This window comes from Myxine glutinosa, chromosome 3 (assembly GCF_964187855.1).
Source record: "Myxine glutinosa chromosome 3, kmMyxGlut1.1, whole genome shotgun sequence".
NCBI classification, from domain to species: Eukaryota; Metazoa; Chordata; class Myxini; order Myxiniformes; family Myxinidae; genus Myxine; species Myxine glutinosa.
Window position 1 is genome coordinate 26,184,272 of NC_136263.1, and position 24,489 is coordinate 26,208,760.

The 24,489-nt window shown below is 44.9% G+C and overlaps 1 protein-coding gene across 1 annotated transcript in view; it reads left to right on the top strand.

Annotated features, from left to right (window-relative positions):
• The window catches only part of LOC137423734 (carboxypeptidase Z), a 94,504-nt gene that overhangs the window by 44,789 nt on the left and 25,226 nt on the right, over window positions 1-24,489 (top strand). The window lies entirely within an intron of this gene.

Genomic DNA, 24,489 nt, shown 5'->3' on the forward strand with positions numbered 1-24,489 from the left:
TTAGCGATCATGGGAGTGTCAAGACAGGAACTGAACAAAGAGTTGGATCGAAGGGACAAATTGAAAAAGGCGGGGGAGAACATTGACCGCAAGCCGAGCGAGGAGGTCACATCGGTATGCGACGAGGTAGCGCCGCTTGAGAAGCGCGGGAAAAGCGAGCTGGAGCAAAGAACGGCCGGGTGGACCGGGGTAGACATCGCGACTCGGGGTGTGAAAAACCCGACGGCCGCCGAATTGGACAAGGCAAATTAATATGTGCCGGCGGTTGTCGGAGGAAAATAATTAATCCAGAATGAAATGGTTATAGTTGAAATTGGGATTGGAGAGACGGCAGAGATAGGAATGGAATCGGAAAAAGGAATGGAATATGCCCAAAGTCTGTATCCACATCGTGATGACGTACTTGCTAATCCTTATAAAGATTTGCAGGTGCGTGTGGAGAAGAGGATCCCGAAGGTAAGCCGGGCTGTATATGGTGCTAAAAGATTTTTTGGAAAGTGTTTAGCGCAAAAAGAATTTTTGCGCGCTTGGGATCCCAGCGTACCCCGGGCGTTGGTGAAAGGTCCTTTGTGCGCTGTGTAAAAGTGATATGTGTGAGTAGAAATGGCGCGTGTGTGCGAATGGTGCCAGAGCGCGAGTGTGTTACAGAGGGCGAAAGCGAATGCACGGCAGAGACCGAGAGCGAGGGAGAATGCACAAGGGAGTGTATGTGTGAGGGTGAGAGTGACACGGAGAGTGAGTTGGTTGTGGCGGGTGTGCGAGAATGCACACCTGGGTTGGTTGTGGAGCGTGTGATTGGGTGTGCGATAGGGGATTGCACACCCGTGGGTAGGAGTGCGCAATAATGTGCGCGAGTAGAATGCGTGGGATGTATGAGAGGCGTTGGAGCGCCACGTTTGGTGAGTGAGAAAAGAAACGCGTGTGAAGGTGAGAATGCAATCCACGCATCGACGTTAACCGGGACAGCGTTCAGGCCGACGTTTAGCCGACGCGAGCTCTCGGTCCGTGACGGGCTTTGTGTGCTGCAGGGACCGACGGAGGTCGTAGCCACGGCGGTTTCTCTAGAACCGCCGTGCGCGTTCCGCGCCGGGCTCCGCCCTGTACGGTCGATTCCGCGCTTTGCCAGGCAAGGTGACCGGCCCGGTTCGAGGGGAGGTAGGAGGGGTCAGAGCGGCGCCTCCTTGTGGTGGCGGCGCTCCGGCCGGGCAAGGCTGGGCAAACGTGCTTGGGAGCGCAAGGCCCTGCGTAGGGATGGTTCCTGGAGTCTTGGCCCGACAAAACCTCCTCCACTGAATCTGAATGCCGGACGGACCCAACCTGCAGGACACAAACCACCCGAATTCATTGCCGAAGCCGAGCTTTGATGATGTAATGACGTACCAAGAGGCTCAAGTACAGTGGACTAATGGCGATAGGATGGAAAATGGTATACGGTGTAGAGGGATGGTAAATCTACCATCCCTCCCATCACTACTTTGGGCAGAGGAGCTATAGTTTATGGGGTGGCTGTGTAAACTCGCCAGGGAGGGCTTGGTAAATGATTAGGGACCGAGAAATGACTTTAGGTGACCAAGAATTAAGTAGTGACATTGTACCTGTAGTGGGGACGTAGAATAAGTTAAAAAATAAAAATAAAAATAAAACCTTTAGAGGCCATTTTTTTCCCCGCAAGCGGGGGTTGGCCTTTTTCGGGGACCGTGGTTGTTGTTGTTTTTCGGTCCCCTTTTTGAAGCAATGTTTTACAGCCGGATGCCCTTCCTGCCGCCAACCCTTTTTGTCGCCTTTTACGACAAGCAGGGAATTACCAGTGAACTGGTACTCAATTAGCTGACCTCGGAAGGATGAAACAGGTTGAGTCAACCCCCCTGGTGTTAATTCAGCGATCGACCGGGATTCGAACCCAGGATCCTCGGATCCTAAGCTGGCACCCTAGCCGCTAGCCCAACACCAGGAATACTTAACATAGAATAAGTAGAATAAGTTCTGTTGTGGAAAACCAATCAGGTCCACACAACTTAGTCCAACTGGTGGTTTAATTCCATTTTAGATCATGACATTATTCTGTAATACAGGAAATGCAATAGGAATAAGAGGTGGCATCACATGGGACCATTCATAACATTCAATGCAAGCAAGCTTAATATTCTATGCTGGCGTACCGTTAGCGAGTCTACCAGATGTAACATGTCACAGGAGAAGTCTCGGAGCACAGTCCGCAGCAGCGGGTCTTATAGCCGCTCCCCTAGCGGTGTCAGCGAGCAGCGAGCATCACCCCGGGTTCAGTACGAATACGATTTCACTACATTCTCCCCCCCCCCCCCCCGTTAGAATTATACGGCAGAGCGGCTAGAAGCGAGTGAGCGTCAGCACGAACAGGGTGCGGAACAGGGTATCAGTCGACCCAACCGTACCGGTCCGGGCGGCGAATTTCTCTGCCAGCACGTGTCCGAAATTCCCCGGGTACGGCATCACGTATCCCAGTGTCCCCGGCGTCGGAGGCGCCACCAGGGTCGGGTGATGAAGGGGGTAACGCCAAGTCATCGGGCCCGGGTAGACGCGGTGAGGGGAGGGTCGGTAGACTTTCGGCAATGGGAGCGTCGGGAGAGTCCATAGTCTCATAGATGGGTTCGATCGGTTCGTCCGATTCCCTACAAGGGTCGGCGACCCCGCATGGGGCAAGATGACGTACGGAGACAGTAGTCTCACGGCCATCAGCCGTCATCACACGAGCATGCTCAGGATTAGCCTGGAGAATCTGCACTTTGTCCACTAGGGGGTCGTACTTGCTCGCGCGAACCGCCCGTTTAAGGTAGGCCAGCCCGGGCCCAGCGAGCCAACTGGGTAAAGACCGTATACACCCCGTGCTCCTGGGGTGGTGGAAAAGTCGCTCGTGGGGAGTTTGGTTGGTTGCCGTACACAGGAGAGCCCTGATCGAGTTCAACGCCGCAGGTAGCGACCAAGCCCATTTATCGAGGCCCCGGCCGAGGGTCCGGAGGTTGAGCATGACGGCCCTCCAGATAATCCCGTTGAAGCGTTCGATCTGCCCATTGGCCTGGGGTCTGTACGGCGTGGTGTAACTAGAAGCAATGTTATTTTGGAGCAGATAGCCGCGCACCTCCTGAGACAAGAAGACCGCACCCCGGTGAGAGGGTCGCCGCGATGGCCTGATCCGAGGCATCACTTTCGAGGACGAAAGATCCGCTCTCGTCGATTGTCACCACGGCGGCACGGGCGATGTCGGCCTTAAGGCCTCCAAAGGTCGCCAACGCGGCCGGACTCAGTGGGAAGGTGTCGCAGGCCACGAAGGGGCGACGTTTCGCGGAGAAATTTTGTACCCATTTGGAGTAATGGGCGAATAGCCCGAGGGCACGCTTCAGGGACGCCCGATCGCAGGGAGGGGCCATGTCGAGTAAAGGTCGCAGACGCTCCTTATCCGGAGCGACAGAGCCATGGGTCACGGTGTACCCCAGAAGATCTATCTTGCGTAGGGAGTATTGGCACTTATCCTCGTTCATAGTTAAGTGATACCTCTGCGCGACCTCGAGGAAGCGCTTCAGATTAGCATCATGGTGCCCTTGGTCATATCCACAAACCGTAAGATTGTCTAGGTAGACGAAAACATCGGTTAAGTGCTCCCTCGCAATGAGGTCATCCATGGCCCTCTGGAAACAGGCGACCCCGTTCGTTACCCCAAAAGGCAATCAAGTAACCTGGTACAACCGCTGCCCCGACTCAAAAGCGGTATAGATACGATCCGCCCTAGAGATGGGGATCTGATGGTACGCACTACGGAGATCGAGAGTGCTGTAGACCGAATACTGGGACACCTGTTGCACCAGCGCGTCCATCCCCGGAAGGGGGTAGGCATCCAGCTGTGTAAAGCGGTTAATCGTTTGGGAATAGTCGATTACCATGCGTCTGCGGTGGGCCTCGCTTCGCACCACCAAGACCTGGGCTCGCCACGGCGACCGGCTAGGTTCTATGATACCGTCTTTCAAGAGCTGAGCCGTTTCGTCCGCAATGAATTGCATGTCTGCGCGAGAGTAGCGCCGTGATTTTATCGCGACAGGAGTACAGTCGGAGGTTATATTGGGGAACAGCGAAAGCGGCTGGATGTCCATTTTCGCTAGGGCACACACAGCAAGCGCGTCCGCCCCCACAACAAGCGTGTCAGGCCCACCAAACTCCATTTCCAGACGTCCATGCCGCTGAAGAAAATTGTGTCCTAACAGAATATCAGCACATAAAGCAGGTAAAACCATAAGGTGTACATCAGGAAAAACCCGTCCCTTTAGCACGAGTTTCAATCGGCATTCCCCCTTCGTGCTGAGTCGAAGCCCCTGGGAAGCCATGAAGATCCGTCTCGTAGACCTCCAGACCCGCCATCCATGCCTGAGCACTAGTCGCTGGTCGATAAAACTATCCGTAGACCCTGTATCCACCAAGGCCCGAACACAATGGCCTTCGACCATGAGGGGAATAAGGGCTTGAGCCAGGCCGGACGAGCCTGCTGGGAGTGGGACTGAACCCCCCGAATGGGTCAGACGAGCCTCGCGGGTGGATCCTATGCCAGCAGCAGTTTTGCGGTCGTGGCCGGAGTATTCGTTGTCCATGGGGAATCCGTTAATGCCATCAGAGGGCTTTCCCATGCATTCCGGTGTTTCGCGATTCAAAATCTGACAATTTTGACGGGAAAAAGCCTCCGTAGTATTTGAAAACGCCTTTTGACACTTTTGGCAGGAAAAGGCCTCCGTAGTATTCGAAATCGCCTTTTCCGGGGTGAGGGCCACCGTTAGCTCATGAGCAACACGAGGAGAACGTACCGCTGGGGCTTGGCGAGGCTCCAAAGCCCCTCGCGTGGCCCGGAGTCTGGTCAAGGACGCGTACGCCGTGCCCGATTGAGGATGAGACTGTGGTGGCTGTCCGGTGACGCCCGCCAAGGCCGTCTGAGCGCCCAGGGGCCCGCAGAGGGGCCCTGCCCTTCGAAGCCGGGTAAGGCGCCGGGTTTCGGGCTCGGCTCGTAGGCTCCGCAATGAGCCCATTCAAGGTCGCGCGCGGTCATGAGCCGCGTGCGGTTTTCCGGCACACTTTCGCGTAATGTCCCTTTTGCGAGCACAAATGGCATATTGCGTCCCGAGCCGGACACACGGGCCGGGCATGACGTGGTCCCCCACAGAAATAGCAGGTGGCCCCGCGTAAGGCCTTGGGTCTGACCGTAGCGGCAGCCGTCAGGACTGGGTCTTCCTCCGGAGCATCCCGGAGTTCCGCGAGCAGGTCCGCGTCCTCGGCGGTAGCACTCTCCGGCCGTGCGTGTAGCGTAGTTCCCGCCAAGAGGCGCGTGCGATCATAGGTGTTCGATTGCAACCGCGCTTCGGTGTATACTTTTCCTTGCTCGAGTGCCGTAGCGAAGGTCAGGTCGGTCTTCTCCAGGAGCTTGAGCCTTAGTTCCTGGGAGGAGACCCCAGCAATATAGGCGTCTAAAAGAAGATCATCCTGAGACTGCGCGGGAGTCCGTGGCTCCCTGGTGCTGTCCAGCAAGAGCTGCCGGAGCTCCTGGGCGTAGTGGTCCATCGGCTCGTTGGGTTGCTGACGTCGCGTTAGCAGCAAATATCGTGCATACACCGGGCTCTTTTCCTTTATGTACAACCGTTTGAGCTCCGCGATCGAGAGGTCGTACGTCGCGAATTGTGCGATGGAATTGTACACCTTGTAGTCGATTTTTGAATGAAGTGTTGCTAGCTTCGCGGCAGCCGTCAGCTCGGTCTCAGGCTCCGCGAAATGATGCTCCAACGTTCTGAGCCAGTGCTTCAGTTGCAATCCACCATCCGGGGCTTGCGGGGCGGCGCAGAATATGGCAACCGCCAGCGTCTTGTTGCCCGCCATGTCGGTAGATATAAAATGGAATTAAGTGTTGTGGAAAACCAATCAGGTCCACACAACTTAGTCCAACTGGTGGTTTAATTCCATTTTAGATCATGACATCATTCTGTAATACAGGAAATGCAATAGGAATAAGAGGTGGCATCACATGGGACCATTCAAAACATTCAATGCAAGCAAGCTTAATATTCTATGCTGGCGTACCGTTAGCGAGTCTACCAGATGTAACATGTCACAGGAGAAGTCTCGGAGCACCGTCCGCAGCAGCGGGTCTTATAGCCGCACCCCTAGCGGTGTCAACGAGCAGCGAGCATCACCCCGGTTTCAGTACGAATACGATTTCACTACAAGTTCTACTTAACGTAGAATCTACTTAACGTAGAATCTACTTAACGTAGAATTACTTAACGTAGAATCTTAACGTAGTCTTAACGTAGAATCTTCTACTTAACGTAGAATAAGTTAGATGGTTGATAATGACGTGGGATGTGCAATAGTGTAAGGGATGACCGGGAAGCACTAAGTTAGAGGGAAAACCAGGTCGTCAGATGATGCTGTGTGTATGAGCTTTAAGTTTTGGATGAAATGAGGTATTGAGAGGAATTGCTTGTGAATGCTGTGTGTGTGTGTGGAGAAGTGGAAGTGTATTGAGTGGAGTATTGAGAATGTGTGTGATTGTGCAATGGGTGATTGACTTGCAAGGTGTGCAAGTGAAATACAGGTGTATGGAGAATGGTTGCATGGAATAGGTGGTCTGGAGTGAATGGTCTGGAGTGAATGGTGTGGAGTGAGTATTGTGGAATATGTGGAGTGGAGTGTATGGTGCGAAGGAGTGGATGGGGAAAGGATGGACCCCTTCACGAGTACCCGGGGAGGGTAGTTTAAAAGTAGGTAGAGGGAGTAGGTAAATTGTGGTTGGATATTGATATCTGTGGTGCGTGTAGTAGAATGAAGTGCTTGGATGGGTGCATTCGTGTGAGTGAAATGGCTGGGCATGTGTGTTTGACCTGGGGTGGTGATAAGATAAGACTGTATAGATAAGGTTGCCCTGTGTCCTTTTGTTTCTGCTCTTTCTTGTATATTCCTTTCGTTTCCTCCTTGGGTTTTTTGTACATAATTAATAAACCCACTCTTTGTTCTTCTTATTTTCTGGGTTTCCTCTTATTCGATCATTTGTGTCCTTTCTTTCAATTGAGTACCTGTGGCACGATTTCGGCACCGCTATAATCGGGTGTAGTCTTTGTTAACAGCCTGAGTCGCGGCTCGCTTCGCTCGGCGTATCCATTAACGCTGCGGCTCGGGTGGGAGTTATCTCCTCGCTTTACGGCCGGTGGTAGTACTTAGGTACTGAGACTAATCGGGCTTACAACCATACCTACCACTGAACGGAAGTGACGTCATAGCTTCCAGGATTGGGGGACGGCCAGCTTAAAAGACAAGGGGATTACCCCCCCCTTGGTAAGGGGAGAGCCGACCCCCGAATCCACAACAATATATATATATATATATATATATATATATATATATATATATATATATATATATATCTATCTATAATTCCAGTAATCTCTGTGTGTTTGTTTGTACGTTTGTACGTTTGTACGTTTGTACGTTTGTACGTTTGTTTGTCTGTGACCGCTGTTTCTCGACAACCACGGGTCCGATATACTTTAAACTTGCCAGGTATATTGCTGGGGACCCGAGGATGTGCCTTTTCAAGGTTTCATATTAATCGGACAATTACTTACCGAGCTATGTCCAAAAAACGATTCAACCAATCAGAGAGCAGCGAGCTATCGCGTGTGCCGAACGTGGCGGACACACTCTGCCTCGGATGGCACATTTGAGAGCGTATTCATTTATTTCACGTTTGCAAACTATGTTGGCGCTATGTTGGCGTTAAACTATGTTTTAAAACTAATAAAAACCCCGGGGGGATTGTCACTGTACTCGCAAGCCGTTCGCCGTTCGCTTTGGCGTTGCGAATGGACCAAAACATTTCATGCACCAAACCATTTCATGTAAAGCGTTCGCCGTTCGCTTTGGCGTTGCGAATGGACCAAAACATTTCATGGACCAAACCATTTCATGTAAATAGAGGGGGGGATATAATTTTAGATATAGATATAGTACGGGCATGCCCTAGTCTATCTATAATTCCAGTAATCTCTGTGTGTTTGTTTGTTTGTACGTTTGTACGTTTGTTTGTCTGTGACCGCTGTTTCTCGACAACCACGGGTCCGATATACTTTAAACTTGCCAGGTATATTGCTGGGGACCCGAGGATGTGCCTTTTCAAGGTTTGAAATTAATCGGACAAGTACTTACCGAGCTATGGCGATTTAGCCGTTCGCCGTTCGCTTTGGCGTTGCGAATGGACCAAACCATTGCATGTAAATAGAGGGGGGGGGGGGGGTTCTGTGGTCGTTGCGAATGGACCAAACCATTCATGTAAATAGAGGGGGGGGGGGGGTTCTGTGGTCGTTACTGCCACGTGGTTTCAAAGTTTTTTTTTGTTGTTGTTGTTTGCACGCATGTTTTTTTGCACCCACGTACGGGCACGCCCTAGGATGTTTACACACACACACCCCTACACAAATTTTTTTTTTTTTTTTTTTTTGGCAAGGAACGGGCACCCACGTACGGGCACGTCCTAGCTTATATATAGTACGGGCATGCCCTAGTATATATAACTGTAAGAAATAGTAGAAACTCCAAAGTACGAGCAGGGCGTCTCATTTGTATTGAATATATAATCGTTAGATTAAATAAGACGCGGACGTAGCTTCAGGACGTCAATCTTTAATTGTCGACCAAGCTTTCGACCAACAAAGGTCTTCTTCTGAGTCTACAAAAACAGCAGGCATGTATATCAGTCAAGCGTGTATGGTGATATCTGTGTGAGATGTGTGACGTGTGTAGAAAATGCATACAGAAGGAAGAGCCACGCCAAAGCTCACTCACCAGCCCCAAGTTCAACGGAAGTGACCGTTTCCGTTACGGTCACTTCCGTTAGGGTGCACGTGCATATACAAATATAGAGATATACATACATAAACACACAAGCATATATTCATATCCCATTTATATTCATAAATCCCGTCCCGACATATATGAATATAAATGGGATATGAATATATGCTTGTGTGTTTATGTATGTATATCTCTATATTTGTATATGCACGTGCACCCTAACGGAAGTGACCGTAACGGAAACGGTCACTTCCGTTGAACTTGGGGCTGGTGAGTGAGCTTTGGCGTGGCTCTTCCTTCTGTATGCATTTTCTACACACGTCACACATCTCACACAGATATCACCATACACGCTTGACTGATATACATGCCTGCTGTTTTTGTAGACTCAGAAAAGACCTTTGTTGGTCGAAAGCTTGGTCGACAATTAAAGATCGACGTCCTGAAGCTACGTCCGCGTCTTATTTAATCTAACGATTATATATATATATATATATATATATATATATATATATATATATATATATATATATATATATATACACACACAGGTATACAGGTATATGTTTAAGATATGTTGTTGAAGTACCATCAGTGAAGCAACGGGTGCAGCAATATATATGGAAGAGGGAAAAAGAGACAACATTGCGGAATAATTGGAGAAGGTCGAGTTTTGAGGTCAGATTGGGATTGAGTTTTGATAAGTCAGATTACTTTAGACTCGAATCTGTCAAGTAAATAGAGCAATAATCTCCACAGATTTGAGAGCAGGACTCAATACAAGGGATTAATCAATACAAATCAATACAAATCAATACATACATAGCTGAGATGTAGATAATAATCAATACATCACACTTTGTGGGGTCTGACATTTACCATTCCCTTCGACGCTTGTAAACGTTTCTTGGTAAATGTATTACAAGTTGAACATACATTATTACACGAGCACAAGTTTGCAATAATATATGACAATACTAGCCGAAAGCACACGGCATTGCCCGGGTTCTTTTTGAATGAATTTACTACTATAATTCAGCTTTTACTTGCGGCCGTAGAAGATTGACTACTATAATTCAACTCAGCTTTTAATTGCGAAATGGGCCCAGCTCGGCCGAAACGGCCTCAACCGGCCTCGCCACCTAGCCTATAACCTTCCCGGGGCCCGTCCCGACATTTTTGGTTCTTTTTGAATGAATTTACTACTATAATTCAGCTTTTACATGCGGCCGTAGAAGATTGACTACTATAATTCAACTCAGCTTTTAATTGCGAAATGGGCCCAGCTCGGCCGATACGGCCCTGACCGGCCTCGCCACCGAGCCTATAACCTTCCTGGGGCCCGTCCCAACATTTTTGGTTCTTTTTGAATGAATTTACTACTATAATTCAGCTTTTACTTGCGGCCGTAGAAGATTGACTACTATAATTTAGCTCAGCTTTTAATAGCGAAATGGGCCCAGCTCAGCCGATACGGCCTCGACCGGCCTCGCCACCTAGCCTATAACCTTACCGGAACCCGTCCCGACATTTTTGGTTCTTTTTGAATGAATTTACTAGTATAATTCAGCTTTTACCTGCGGCCGTAGAAGATTGACTACTATAATTAAGCTCAGCTTTTAATTGCGAAATGAGCCCAGCCCGGCCGAGGCGGCCTTGACCGGTCTCACCACCTAGCCTAAAACCTTCTTGGGGCCCGTCCCGACATTTTTGGTTTCAGAGGTTTCCTCCTATCTTTCACCGTTCAGGAGATTAGCGCGTGCAGACAAACAAACAAACAAAAACTTACTTTTATATATATATATATATAGATATGAAAAGATTATTATAATTCTGAATGGACAAATAATGACTGTTGAGAACATTTTAAAATCACGAATTGGGGAATTTAACTAAATGTCCACAAATACCATCACACATTTAGTTACCATCATGGGTAGGTTCTACAGTTACCATAATGAGTTGGTTCTCCAGTTACCATCATGGGTAGGTTCTACATTTACCATAATGAGTTGGTTCTACAGTTATCATCATGGGTTGGGTCTACAGTTACCATAATGAGTTGGTTCTCCAGTTACCATCATGGGTTGCTTGTACAGTTACCATCATGGGTAGGTTCTACAGTTACCATAATGAGTTGGTTCTCCAGTTACCATCATGGGTAGGTTCTACATTTACCATAATGAGTTGGTTCTACAGTTATCATCATGGGTTGGGTCTACAGTTACCATAATGAGTTGGTTCTCCAGTTACCATCATGGGTTGCTTGTACAGTTACCATCATGGGTAGGTTCTACAGTTACCATCATGGGTAGGTTCCTCAGTTACCATCATGGGTAGGTTCTACAGTTACCATAATGACTAGGTTCTACATTTACCATCATGGGTTCGGACTACAGTTACCATCATTGAAATATCTAAATATAGGAAATATAAAATATATAATATTTTACACAAAATAATAGGAAATATAAGCCTCTAAATCGAATAAACTGAATAGAGTCCTTTTTAAAGATACCGCCCATTTACCTTGCTGCTTGTTACCCTGGTAACATGTTATAGCCTGCGTGCCTGTGCGAAAGTATTAACAAACGACTGCACTCACGATGTTGGCAAAAGCTCAACGTGCGTGATAAAGTTGTTTTGTTTCAGTGTCGTTATGAACTTGAACCGGAAACTTGTATAATGACAAGGAATCTGTGAGACTGTCCAGGGTGAGGTCAGTTCTAAAATTAATTTGTTTGTGTCCCGTTGACACAATGTCCATGACTGACTTTATAAGCATGTTCTGGGAGTGGGTACTTGTCCACTGTGCATGTTCAACTGGCTGCTTCCATTATAATCACGTGTTCATCTTGTTCAACTCTGTCGAATCTGAATGGTGTTTAAAGGGCCATGGGAGACGGAAAATGACCTCTTGGCACCCCCTCTAAAACCCCTCCCCTCCCACTAAATACGTACTATCAATGAACATCCCTGGTGTTGGGCTAGCGGCTAGGGTGCTGGCTTAGGATACCTAGGATCCTGGGTTCGAATCCCGGTCAATCGCTGAATTAACGCCAGGGGGGGTTGACTCAGCCTGCTCATCCTTCCGAGGTCGGCAAATTGAGTACCAGTTCACTGGTAATTCCCTGCTTGTCGTTAAAGGCGGCAAAAAGGGTTGGCGCCAGGAAGGGCATCCGGCCATAAAACATTGCTTCAAAAAGGGGACTGAAAAACAACAACAACCACGGTTCCCGAAAAAGGCCAACCCCCGCTTGCGGGGAAAAATGGCCTCTAAAGGTGGTTTTTTATTTTTATGAACATCACAATTTCAATGTATTAATAAATCAATACGTCACAGTCTGTGTGATTAATCAATATGTGACAGTCTATGTGTTATGAATCGATATATCAATATCTGTGTTATTAATCAACATGACCCAATCTATGGGTTACCAATCAATACATCACATTCCATGTTATTAATCAATACATCACAATCTGCATTATTAATAAGTACCTATGTGTTACATCACAGTTTATCTTCATCAATACATCACATACATATAATACATCATAGTTTATCTTATTACTCTCGATGTGTTATTAATCAATAGGTCAGACTTTCTATGTGTTGTTAATCAATAGGTCACACTCTCGATGTGTTATTAATCAATAGGTCACACTTTCTATGTGTTATTAATCAATAGGTCACACTCTCGATGTGTTATTAATCAATAGGTCACACTTTCTATGTGTTATTAATCAATAGGTCACACTCTCGATGAGTTATTAATCAATAGGTCACACTTTCTATGTGTTATTAATCAATAGGTCACACTCTCGATGTGTTATTAATCAAAAGGTCATACTCGAGACATGGTATTAATCAATAGGTCACACTCTCGATGTGTTATTAATCAAAAGGTCATACTCGAGACATGGTATTAATCAACAGGTCACACTCTCCATGTGTTATTAATCAACAGGTTACACTCTCGATGCGTTACTAATCAATAGGTCAATCTCTCGATGCGTTACTAATCAATAGGTCAATCTCCCGATGCGTTACTAATCAATAGGTCACACTCTCGATGTGTTATTAATCAATCGATCACACTGTCGATGTGTTATTTATCAATAGGTCACACTGTCGATGCGTTATTAATCAATAGGTCACACTCGATGTGTTATTAATCAATAGGTCACACTGTCAATGCGTTATTAATCAATAGGTCACACTCTCGATGTGTTATTAATCAATAGGTCACACTGTTGATGCGTTATTAATCAATAGGTCACACTCTCGATGTGTTATAAATCAATAGGTCACACTCTCGATGCGTTATTAATCAATAGGTCACACTCTCGATGTGTTATTAATCGATAGGTTACACTCTCGATGTGTTATTAATCGATAGGTTACACTCTCGATGTGTTATTAATCAATAGATCACAGTCTCCATGTGCTATTAATCAATAGGTCACACTCTCCATCTGTTATGAATCAATAGGTCACACTCTCCATGTGTTATTAATCAATAGGTTACACTCTCCATGTGTTATTAATCAATAGGTAACACTCTCCATGTGTTATTAATCAATAGGTAACACTCTCCATGTGTTATTAATCAATAGGTCACACTCTCCATGTGTTATTAATCAATAGGTTACACTCTCCATGTGTTATTAATCAATAGGTAACACTCTCCATGTGTTATTAATCAATAGGTCACACTCTCGATGTGTTATTAATTAATAGGTCACACTCTCCATGTGTTATTAATCATCAGGTCACACTCTCCATGTGTTATTAATCAACAGGTCACACTCTCAATGCGTTATTAATCAATAGGTCACATTCTTGATGCGTTATTAATCAATAGGTCACACTCTCGATGCGTTATTAATCAATCGGTCACACTCTCGATGTGTTATTAATCAATCGGTCACACTCTCGATGTGTTATGAATCAATAGGTCACACTCTCGACGTGTTACTAATCAATCGGCCACACTCTCGACGTGTTATTAATCAATAGGTCACACTCTCGACGTGTTATTAATCAATCGGTCACACTCTCGATGTGTTATTAATCAATCGGTCACACTCTCGATGCGTTATTAATCAATCGGTCACACTCTCGATGCGTTATTAATCAATAGGTCACACTCTCCATGTGTTATTAATCAATAGGTCACACTCTCGACGTGTTATTAATCAATCGGTCACACTCTCGATGTGTTATTAATCAATCGGTCACACTCTCGATGTATTATTAAGCAATCGGTCACACTCTCGATGCATTATTAATCAATAGGTCACACTCTCGATGTGTTATTAATCAATCGGTCACACTCTCGATGTGTTATTAATCAATCGGTCACACTCTCGATGCGTTATTAATCAATAGGTCACACTCTCGATGTGTTATTAATCAATCGGTCACACTCTCGACGTGTTATTAATCAATCGGTCACACTCTCGACGTGTTATTAATCAATCGGTCACACTCTCGACATGTTATTAATCAATAGGTCACACTCTTGATGTGTTATTAATCAATCGGTCACACTCTCGATGTGTTATTAATCAATCGGTCACACTCTCGATGTGTTATTAATCAATCGGTCACATTCTCGATGTGTTATTAATCAATCGGTCACACTCTCGACGTGTTATTAATCAATAGGTCACACTCTTGATGTGTTATTAATCAATCGGTCACACTCTCGATGTGTTATTAATCAATCGGTCACACTCTCGATGTGTTATTAATCAATCGGTCACATTCTCGATGTGTTATTAATCAATCGGTCACATTCTTGATGTGCTATTAATCAATCGGTTACACTGTCCATGTGTTATTAATCAATAGGTCACACTCTCCATGTGTTATTAATCAATAGGTCACACTCTCCATGTGTTATTAATAAATAGGTCACACTCTCCATGCGTTATTAATCAATAGGTCACATTCTCGATGCGTTATTAATCAATCGGTCACATTCTCGATGCGTTATTAATCAATAGGTCACACTCTCGATGCGTTATTAATCAATAGGTCACACTCTCGATGCGTTATTACTCAATCGGTCACACTCTCGATGTGTTATTAATCAATCGGTCACACTCTCGATGCGTTATTAATAAATAGGTCACACTCTCGATGTGTTATCAATCAATCGGTTACACTCTCGATGTGTTATTAATCAATAGGTCACATTCTCGATGCGTTATTAATCAATAGGTCACACTCTCGATGCGTTATTAATCAATAGGTCACACTCTCCATGTATTATTAATCAATAGGTCACAGTGTCGATGTGTTATTAATCAATAGGTCACACTCTCGATGTGTTTTTAATCAATAGGTCACACTCTGGATGTGTTATTAATTAATAGGTCACACTCTGTCTGTTATTAATTAATAGGTCACACTCTCGATGTGTTATTCATCGATAGGTCACACTATGGATGTTATTTATTAATAGGTCACACTCTCACTGTGTTATTAATCAATAGGTCACACTCTCGATGTGTTATTAATCAATAGGTTACACTCTCGGTGTGTTATTAATCAATAGGTCAAACTCTCGATGCGTTATTAATCAACAGGTCACACTCTCGATGTGTTATGAATCAATAGGTCACACTCTCGATGCGTTATTAATCAATAGGTCACACTCTCGATGCGTTATTAATCAATAGGCGACGCTCTCCATGTGTTATTAATCAATAGGCCACACTCTCGATGTGTTATTCATCAATAGGTCACAATCTCGATGTGTTATTAATCAATAGGTCACACTCTCGATGTGTTATTAATCAATAGGTCACAATCTCGATGTGTTATTAATCAATAGGTCACACTCTCTATGGGTTATTAATCAATAGGTCACACTCTCGATGGGTTATTAATCAATAGGTCACACTCTCGATGTGTTATTAATCAATAGGTCACACTCTCGATGTGTTATTAATCAATAGGTCACACTCGATGTGTTATTAATCAATAGGTCACACTCTCGATGTGTTATTAATCAACAGGTCACACTCTCGATGTGTTATTAATCAATAGGTTACACTCTCGGTGTGTTATTAATCAATAGGTCACACTTTCGATGTGTTATTAATCAATAGGTCACACTCTCGATGCGTTATTAATCAATAGGTCACACTCTCTTTGCGTTATTAATCAATAGGTCACACTCTCGATGGGTTATTAATCAATAGGTCACACTCTTGATGTGTTATTAATCAATAGGTCACACTCTCGATGTGTTATTAATCAATAGGTCACACTCTCGATGTGTTATTAATCAATAGGTCACACTCTCGATGTGTTATTAATCAATCGTTCACACTCTCCATGTGTTATTAATCAATAGGTCACACTCTCCATGTGTTCATCAATAGGTCACACTCCATGTGTTAATCAATAGGTCACACTCTCGATGTGTTATTAATCAATCGGTCACACTCGATGTGTTATTAATCAATCGGTCACACTCTCGATGCGTTATTAATCAATCGGTCACACTCTCGATGCGTTATTAATCAATCGGTCACATTCTCGATGTGTTATTAATCAATCGGTCACACTCTCGATGTGTTATTAATCAATCGGTCACACTCTCGACGTGTTATTAATCAATAGGTCACACTCTCGATGTGTTATTAATCAATAGGTCACACTCTCGATGTGTTACTAATCAATGGGTCACACTCTCGATGTGTTATTAATCAATAGGTCACACTCTCGATGTGTTATTAATCAATAGGTCACACTCTCGATGTGTTATTAATCAATCGGTCACACTCTCGATGTGTTATTAATCAATAGGTCACACTCTCCATGCATTATTAATCAATCTGTCACACTCTCGATGTGTTATTAATCAATCGGTCACACTCTCGATGTGTTATCAATCAATTGGTCACACTCTCGATGTGTTATTAATCAATAGGTCACACTCTCGATGTGTTATAAATCAATAGGTCACACTCTCGATGTGTTATTAATCAATCGGTCACACTCTCGATGGGTTATTAATCAATAGGTAACATTCTCGATGCGTTATTAATCAATAGGCCACACTCTCGATGTTATTAATCAATAGGTTATACTCTCCATGTGTTATTAATCAATAGGTCACACTCTCGATGTGTTATTAATCATTCGGTCACACTCTCGATGGGTTATTAATCAATAGGTCACACTCTCGATGTGGTATTAATCAATAGGTCACACTCTCGATGTGTTATTAATCAATAGGCCACACTCTCGATGTTATTAATCAATAGGTCACACTCTCGATGTGTTATTAATCAATAGGTCACACTCTCGATGTGTTATTAATCAATAGGTCACATTCTCGATGCGTTATTAATCAATCGGTCACACTCTCGATGTGTTATTAATCAATCGGTCACACTCTCCATGTGTTATTAATCAATCGGTCACACTCTCGATGTGTTATTAATCAATAGGTCACAGTCTCGATGTGTTATTAATCAATAGGTCACATTCTCGATGCGTTATTAATCAATCGGTCACACTCTCGATGTGTTATTAATCAATCGGTCACACTCTCCATGTGTTATTAATCAATCGGTCACACTCTCGATGTGTTATTAATCAATCGGTCACACTCTCGATGTGTTATTAATCAATCGGTCACACTCTCGATGCGTTATTAATCAATCGGTCACACTCTCCATGTGTTATTAATCAATAGGTCACACTCTCGATGTGTTATTAATCAATAGGTCACACTCTCGATGTGTTATTAATCAATAGGTCACACTCTCGATGTGTTATTAATCAATCGGTCACACTCTCCATGTGTTATTAATCAATAGGTCACACTCTCGACGTGTTATTAATCAATAGGTCACATTCTCGACGTGTTATTAATCAATAGGTCACACTCTCGGTGTGTTACTAATCAATCGGTCACACTCTCGACGTGTTATTAATCAATAGGTCACACTCTCGATGTGTTATTAATCAATCGGTCACACTCTCGATGTGTTATTAATCAATCGATCACACTCTCGATGTGTTATTAATCAATCGGTCACACTCTCGATGTGTTATTAATCAATAGGTCACACTCTCGATGTGTTATTAATCAATCGGTCACACTCTCGATGTGTTATTAATCAATCGGTCACACTCTCGTGTTATTAATCAATCGGTCACACTCTCGTTGTGTTATTAATCAATCGGTCACACTCTCGATGTGTTATTAATAAATAGGTCACACTCGATGTGTTATTAATCAATCGGTCACACTCTCGATGTGTTATTAATCAATCGGTCACACTCTCTATGTGTTATTAATCAATTGGTCACGCTCTCGTTGTGTTATTAATCAATCGGTCACACTCTCGATGTGTTATTAATCAATCGGTCACACTCTCGATGTGTTATTAATCAATAGGTCACACTCTCGATGTGTTATTAATCAATAGGCCACACTCTCGATGTGTTATTATTCAATCGGTCACACTCTCGATGTGTTATTAATCAATAGGTCACACTCTCGATGTGTTATTAATCAATCGGTCACACTCTCGATGTGTTATTAATCAATAGGTCACACTCTCGATGTGTTATTAATCAATCGGTCACACTCTCGATGTGTTATTAATCAATCGGTCATACTCTCGATGTGTTACTAATCAATCGGTCATACTCTCGATGTGTTATTAATCAATAGGTTACACTCTCGATGTGTTACTAATCAATCGGTCATACTCTCGATGTGTTATTAATCAATCGGTCACACTCTCGATGTGTTATTAATCAATAGGTCACACTCTCGATGTGTTATTAATCAATAGGTCACACTCTCGATGTGTTACTAATCAATGGGTCACACTCTCGATGTGTTATTAATCAATATGTCACACTCTCGATGTGTTATTAATCAATGGGTCACACTCTCGATGTGTTATTAATCGATCGGTCACACTCTCGATGTGTTATTAATCAATAGGTCACACTCTCGATGTGTTATTAATCAATCGGTCACACTCGATGTGTTATTAATCAATCGGTCACACTCTCGTTGTGTTATGAATCAATCGGTCACACTCTCGATGTGTTATTAATCAATCGGTCACACTCTCGATGTGTTATTAATCAATCGGTCACACTCGATGTGTTATTAATCAATCGGTCACATTCTCGATGTGTTACGAATCAATCGGTCACACGCTCGATGTGTTATTAATCAATAGGTCACATTCTCGATGTGTTATTAATCAATCGGTCACACTCGATGTGTTATTAATCAATAGGTCACACTCTCGATGTGTTACGAATCAATCGGTCACACGCTCGATGTGTTATTAATCAATAGGTCACATTCTCGATGCGTTATTAATCAATCGGTCACACTCTCGATGTGTTATTAATCAATCGGTCACACTCTCGATGTGTTATTAATCAATCGGTCACACTCTCGATGTGTTATTAATCAATAGGTCACACTCTCGATGTGTTACTAATCAATCGGTCACACTCTCGATGTGTTATTAATGAATAGGTCACATTCTCGATGCGTTATTAATCAATCGGTCACACTCTCGATGAAATATTAATCAATCGGTCACACTCTCGATGTGTTATTAATCAATAGGTCACACTCTCGATGTGTTACTAATCAATCGGTCACACTCTCGACGTGTTATTAATCAATAGGTCACACTCTCGATGTGTTATTAATCAATCGGTCACACTCTCGATGTGTTATTAATCAATCGGTCACACTCTCGATGCGTTATTAATCAATCAGTCACACTCTCGATGTATTATTAATCAATCGGTCACACTCTCGATGTGTTATTAATCAATAGGTCACACTCTCGATGTGTTACTAATCAATCGGTCACACTCTCGACGTGTTATTAATCAATCGGTCACACTCTCGATGTGTTATTAATCAATCGGTCACACTCTCGATGTGTTATTAATCAATCGGTCACATTCTCGATGCGTTATTAATCAATCGGTCACACTCTCGATGTATTATTAATCAATCGGTCACACTTTCGATGTGTTATTAATCAATAGGTCACACTCTCGATGTGTTATTCATCAATCGGTCACACTCGATGTGTTATTAATCAATCGGTCACACTCTCGATGTGTTATTAATCAATCGGTCACACTCTCGATGTGTTATTAATCAATCGGTCACATTCTCGATGTGTTATTAATCAATCGGTCACATTCTCGATGGGTTATTAATCAATCGGTCACACTCTCGATGTGTTATTAATCAATCGGTCACATTCTCGATGTGTTATTAATCAATCGGTCAGATTCTCGATGTGTTATTAATCAATCAATTCAATCAATATTAATCAATCAATCAATCAAAAAACAAATCAATCACATGATTGATCTCGCGAGATCTTGGAGACGGCGGCAGGGATTTTCGAAGCTCCACACGGTCTCCACGTTTTTCGAAGTTAAGTCTGTTCACAATTGTATTTTGTCGAAACTGTATTTATCTTTCGGTGTGTGAAGTTATTGTGTGCAACTTTGGTTGTTTCTCGGTGTTTATCTTTCATAAATTGATCGTCTGTTTGCCGTGTCGTGTCTTGAGGCCTTGTACAGTGTGCACTGTACAACCTTGAGGCTTTGTTTTTCTCTCAGCGGTCCGTCTTTTGTGATCCAATAACTTTCGTTCTCTGTATTCCCAGTCTTTTCACCCATAGCCTACTTCCTTGTGTAAATCTCAACTCAAAAAAAAAAAAAAAAAAAAAAAAAAAAAAAAAAAAAAAAAAAAAACATTTTCCTTCTCTGTTCTCATTCGTTTATTCATTCTTATTCGTTCGTTCGTTCTTCGACCACGTGTTTCTCCCCCATTTCCCCAGATAGTTTTCACTCATTAACCTTCAATGTTTACACTTTCCCCTCAAGTTATGTATTCCGTCATATTTTATAACACCTTTTTCTTCTTCTTCTTTAAAAGGCTGCTTTCGACTTGCTCACCAAATCAATTCATCCCAAAAAAAAAATCCATCTCCTATAGTGCCTTTTTTCTACATTCCCTAAACTCTCCTGCACTCCATCCTCCATCCAGCGTCCTTAAACTTATTTTTAACTCGAAGGTCACAAGAAACTCATTTTGCAATAAATGTTCGTTTCCCATAAATCGTACACTTTCAAAAATCCAATCTCACCCCTCCCCTCCAAATCTTCCCCATAACCCCTCCCCTCCAAATCTTCCCCATCCCCCCTCCCCTCCAAATCTTCCCCATCACCCATCCCTTTCAAATCTCCCCCCTTGCCCCCTCCCTCCTAAACTACCCCCTCACCCCTCCCCGCCAAGACGCCCCCTCGCCCCTCCCCTCCTAGACTCCTGCCTCACCCCTCCCCTCCAAATCTCCCCCATATCCCATCCCTTTCAAATCCCTCCCCTTGCCCCTTCCCTCCCAAACTCCCCCCTCACCCCTCCCCTTCAAATCTCCCCACCCTCATTGCTTCTCAATTTCCCCCCTCTCACTCCCCCTCCTCAAAGCGTCCTCCCTGCTTCTTCCCCCTTCAAACTCTCACCTCCATCTCCCCCAACCTTCTGCCTCGCTCTTCCCCCTCCTCAAATAACACCTCATTGTGGCTCACCCAATCACCATCAAACCTTTTGTCCGCCCCATCCTTCCCTTTCTCCGAGCTATTCTGAAATCTCTGACACACCTTCAACAGCTCTCCCTACCTCTTCCACCTCTTCCACATCTTACCCTACCCCTCCTCCCCCCTGTTCTGTATCTGATGCTCCCCCTTCCTCTTCATTAACGGTATGGACCTCAAACATCCGGGGCCTTCGTTCAAACTTAACTGATCTCTCCATACAGGTTGCTTCTGTCAAACCAGACGTGATCTGCTTAACAGAAACTTTCCTCCTTTATGATGTCTCTGATTCCATAGTATCTCTCCCGGGCTACTCCCTCCTCCGGTATGATAGACCTGAGCCTCGTCCTGGAGGCGGGGTTGCTATCTTTATCAAAAACTCTCTTCCTCACTCTCCTTGCACTGCCCTCTTTCCTCCTCACCCCCAGGAGTACCTCTGGCTACGGCTTCCCCTTCGCTCCCACCTCTTGTTCATATGTGTGTTGTACCGTCCACCAAACAGTGATGACTCAATCTACATCTCGCTGTCTGATGATATGGACCAACTTCTATCTACTCATCCCAACTCTCTCTTCCTCATATGTGGTGATTTCAACTGTCATCATGCCAGTTGGCTGGGTGTGGGTACCTCTCTCACCAGCCATGGCTCCTCAGCAAAGGACTTCTGTGACTCACTGGGACTGACACAATCTGTCAATTTCCCGACCCGGATCTCAGTCAACGGAACATCTTCTCTTCTGGACTTGGTTATGACTAACTTCCCTGAAAATGTCTGCTGCTCTTCTTCTGCTCCGATCGGATCATCTGATCATGTCCTTGTTAAAGTGGACATCTCTCTGACCATCCTCAGGGAGCCTGCTCAGCGTCGACGAGTCTGGCATTTCACTCAGGCCAACTGGCATGGCCTTCAAGCAGCCATCAATCATCTGGACTGGTCTCCCATCTCTACCACCTCTGACATCAACTCATCCTGGGAATTCTTCCAAAGTAAATTGCTCTCTCTCATGCACAGATTTATCCCATCTCGTCTTCAGTTGTCATACCCTTCCTCCCGTCCATGGTACACGGAATCTTGTGGTGAGGCTGTTGCCCAGAAACAACTTGCCTTCGTCTCCTGGAAAGCAAATCCAACGGAAGGAAATCTCATTTCCTTTCACAAAGCCCGAAACAAGTGTGTGTCCACCCTCAGGAGAGCCAGGAAACAATATCTCTCCGTTCTCAAGACCGAACTCTCTTATCTGTCTCCCTCTTCCAAATCCTGGTGGCGTCTGGTCAAATCCGTTTCTGGTGTTTGTTCCCCCTCCATCCCCTCCCTTACCTCAAACGGCTACACAGCTGACTCCGCACGTGAAAAAGCTGAATGCCTCAACTCTGTGTTTGCCTCTAAATCTTGTGTCCCAAACCCATCCCTCTCTGTACCCACCATACCCAGTCGTACCCTGCTGCTCCTGGACTCCGTGTCCTTTCCTCCTGACAAGGTGGAAAAGTTTCTGTCAACCCTCGACTCTGATTCTGCAACTGGACCCGACGGCATCAGCCCACGGGTCCTAAAATCCTGCTCTGCTGCTCTATCTCACCCTCTCTCTGTTCTCTTCACCCTCTCTTTTGCTCAAGGTCAACTGCCATCTGCTTGGAAATCAGCCAACATCACCGCTTTGCACAAAAAAGGTGCAAAAACAGATCCCAGCAACTACAGACCAATCAGCCTTCTCCCAATTATCAGCAAAGTCATGGAATCCATCATTGCTTCGGATATGAAATCTTTCCTCTTCTCCAATGGCTTGATCTCTGATCATCAATTTGGTTTCAGACCAGGTCACTCTACTCTGGACATGCTGCTTCTGCTGTCTCAACAATGGATGGAGGTCCTCAATGCCAAACAGGAAATTAGAGCTGTCTCCCTCGACATATCACGTGCCTTCGACACGGTCTGGCACCCCGCTCTGCTCACCAAACTCTCCTCCTTTGGTATCCATGGAAATCTCCACGCATGGCTGGCGGACTTCCTCTCTAGTCGTCGTCAACGTGTGGCCCTGAATGGGTTTCTCTCATCTCCTCTTCCTGTTCAGGCTGGAGTTCCCCAAGGCAGTGTTCTGGGCCCCGTGCTTTTTCTGGTCTTCATCAATGATCTCTCTGACTCTCTCGAAAATCCTCTCTATCTCTTTGCTGATGACTCCACTCTCTGCCGCTCCATTCCTCTTCCCTCAGATCGGCAGTCTGCTGCCTCCTCACTCTCTGAAGACCTGGACAAAATCACAGACTGGTCAAACAAGTGGAACATGTCTTTCAATCCTGACAAATCTCACACTCTTACTATGTCTCTCCGAAAAGATCGACTGGACAACCCTCCCATCTACTTTCTCAACAATCCTCTCCAAGAAGTTCTGTCGCTCAAGATTTTGGGTCTCACTACCTGCCATGATCTTTCTTGGGAAAACCACATTTCCAAGCTGGCCTCCAAAGCCAGTCGCCGACTGGGCATCCTCCGTCGTGCAAAGTCCTTCCTCGGCACACCTGAGCTCCTCACCACATACAAGGCTTTCATCCGCAGCTCAATGGAATACTGTTCTCCCCTATGGGCCGGTGCTCCTGCCTCACACCTAGCTCGGCTTCACGCTGTTGAAACCAAAGCTTTCAGAATTATTGGAATCTCCCGCGATGAAGCTATCTCTGAGGGCCTTTCACTCACTCACCGCAGGCAGGTAGGTGGTCTTTCTGTCTTCTACCGACTCCTCTCCGGCCTTGCACCCCCAGCTCTCTCTGTGCTCTGTCCCCCAAATATTCCTACAGGTCGCACAAGATCTGCCAGCAACCCTCTGATGGTTAAACTGCCGAAATCTCGGCTCTCTGCTCACCTTCACTCTTTCATTCCTCTTTTCTCCCGCCTCTGGAACAAACTCCCTCACTCCCTTCAATCCCACTCCTCCCTCCAGGTCTTTAAAACAGCTGTTCACCACCATCTCTTATCTTCCCCCATCCAAAACCTTGATCTTTTCTACCCCCGC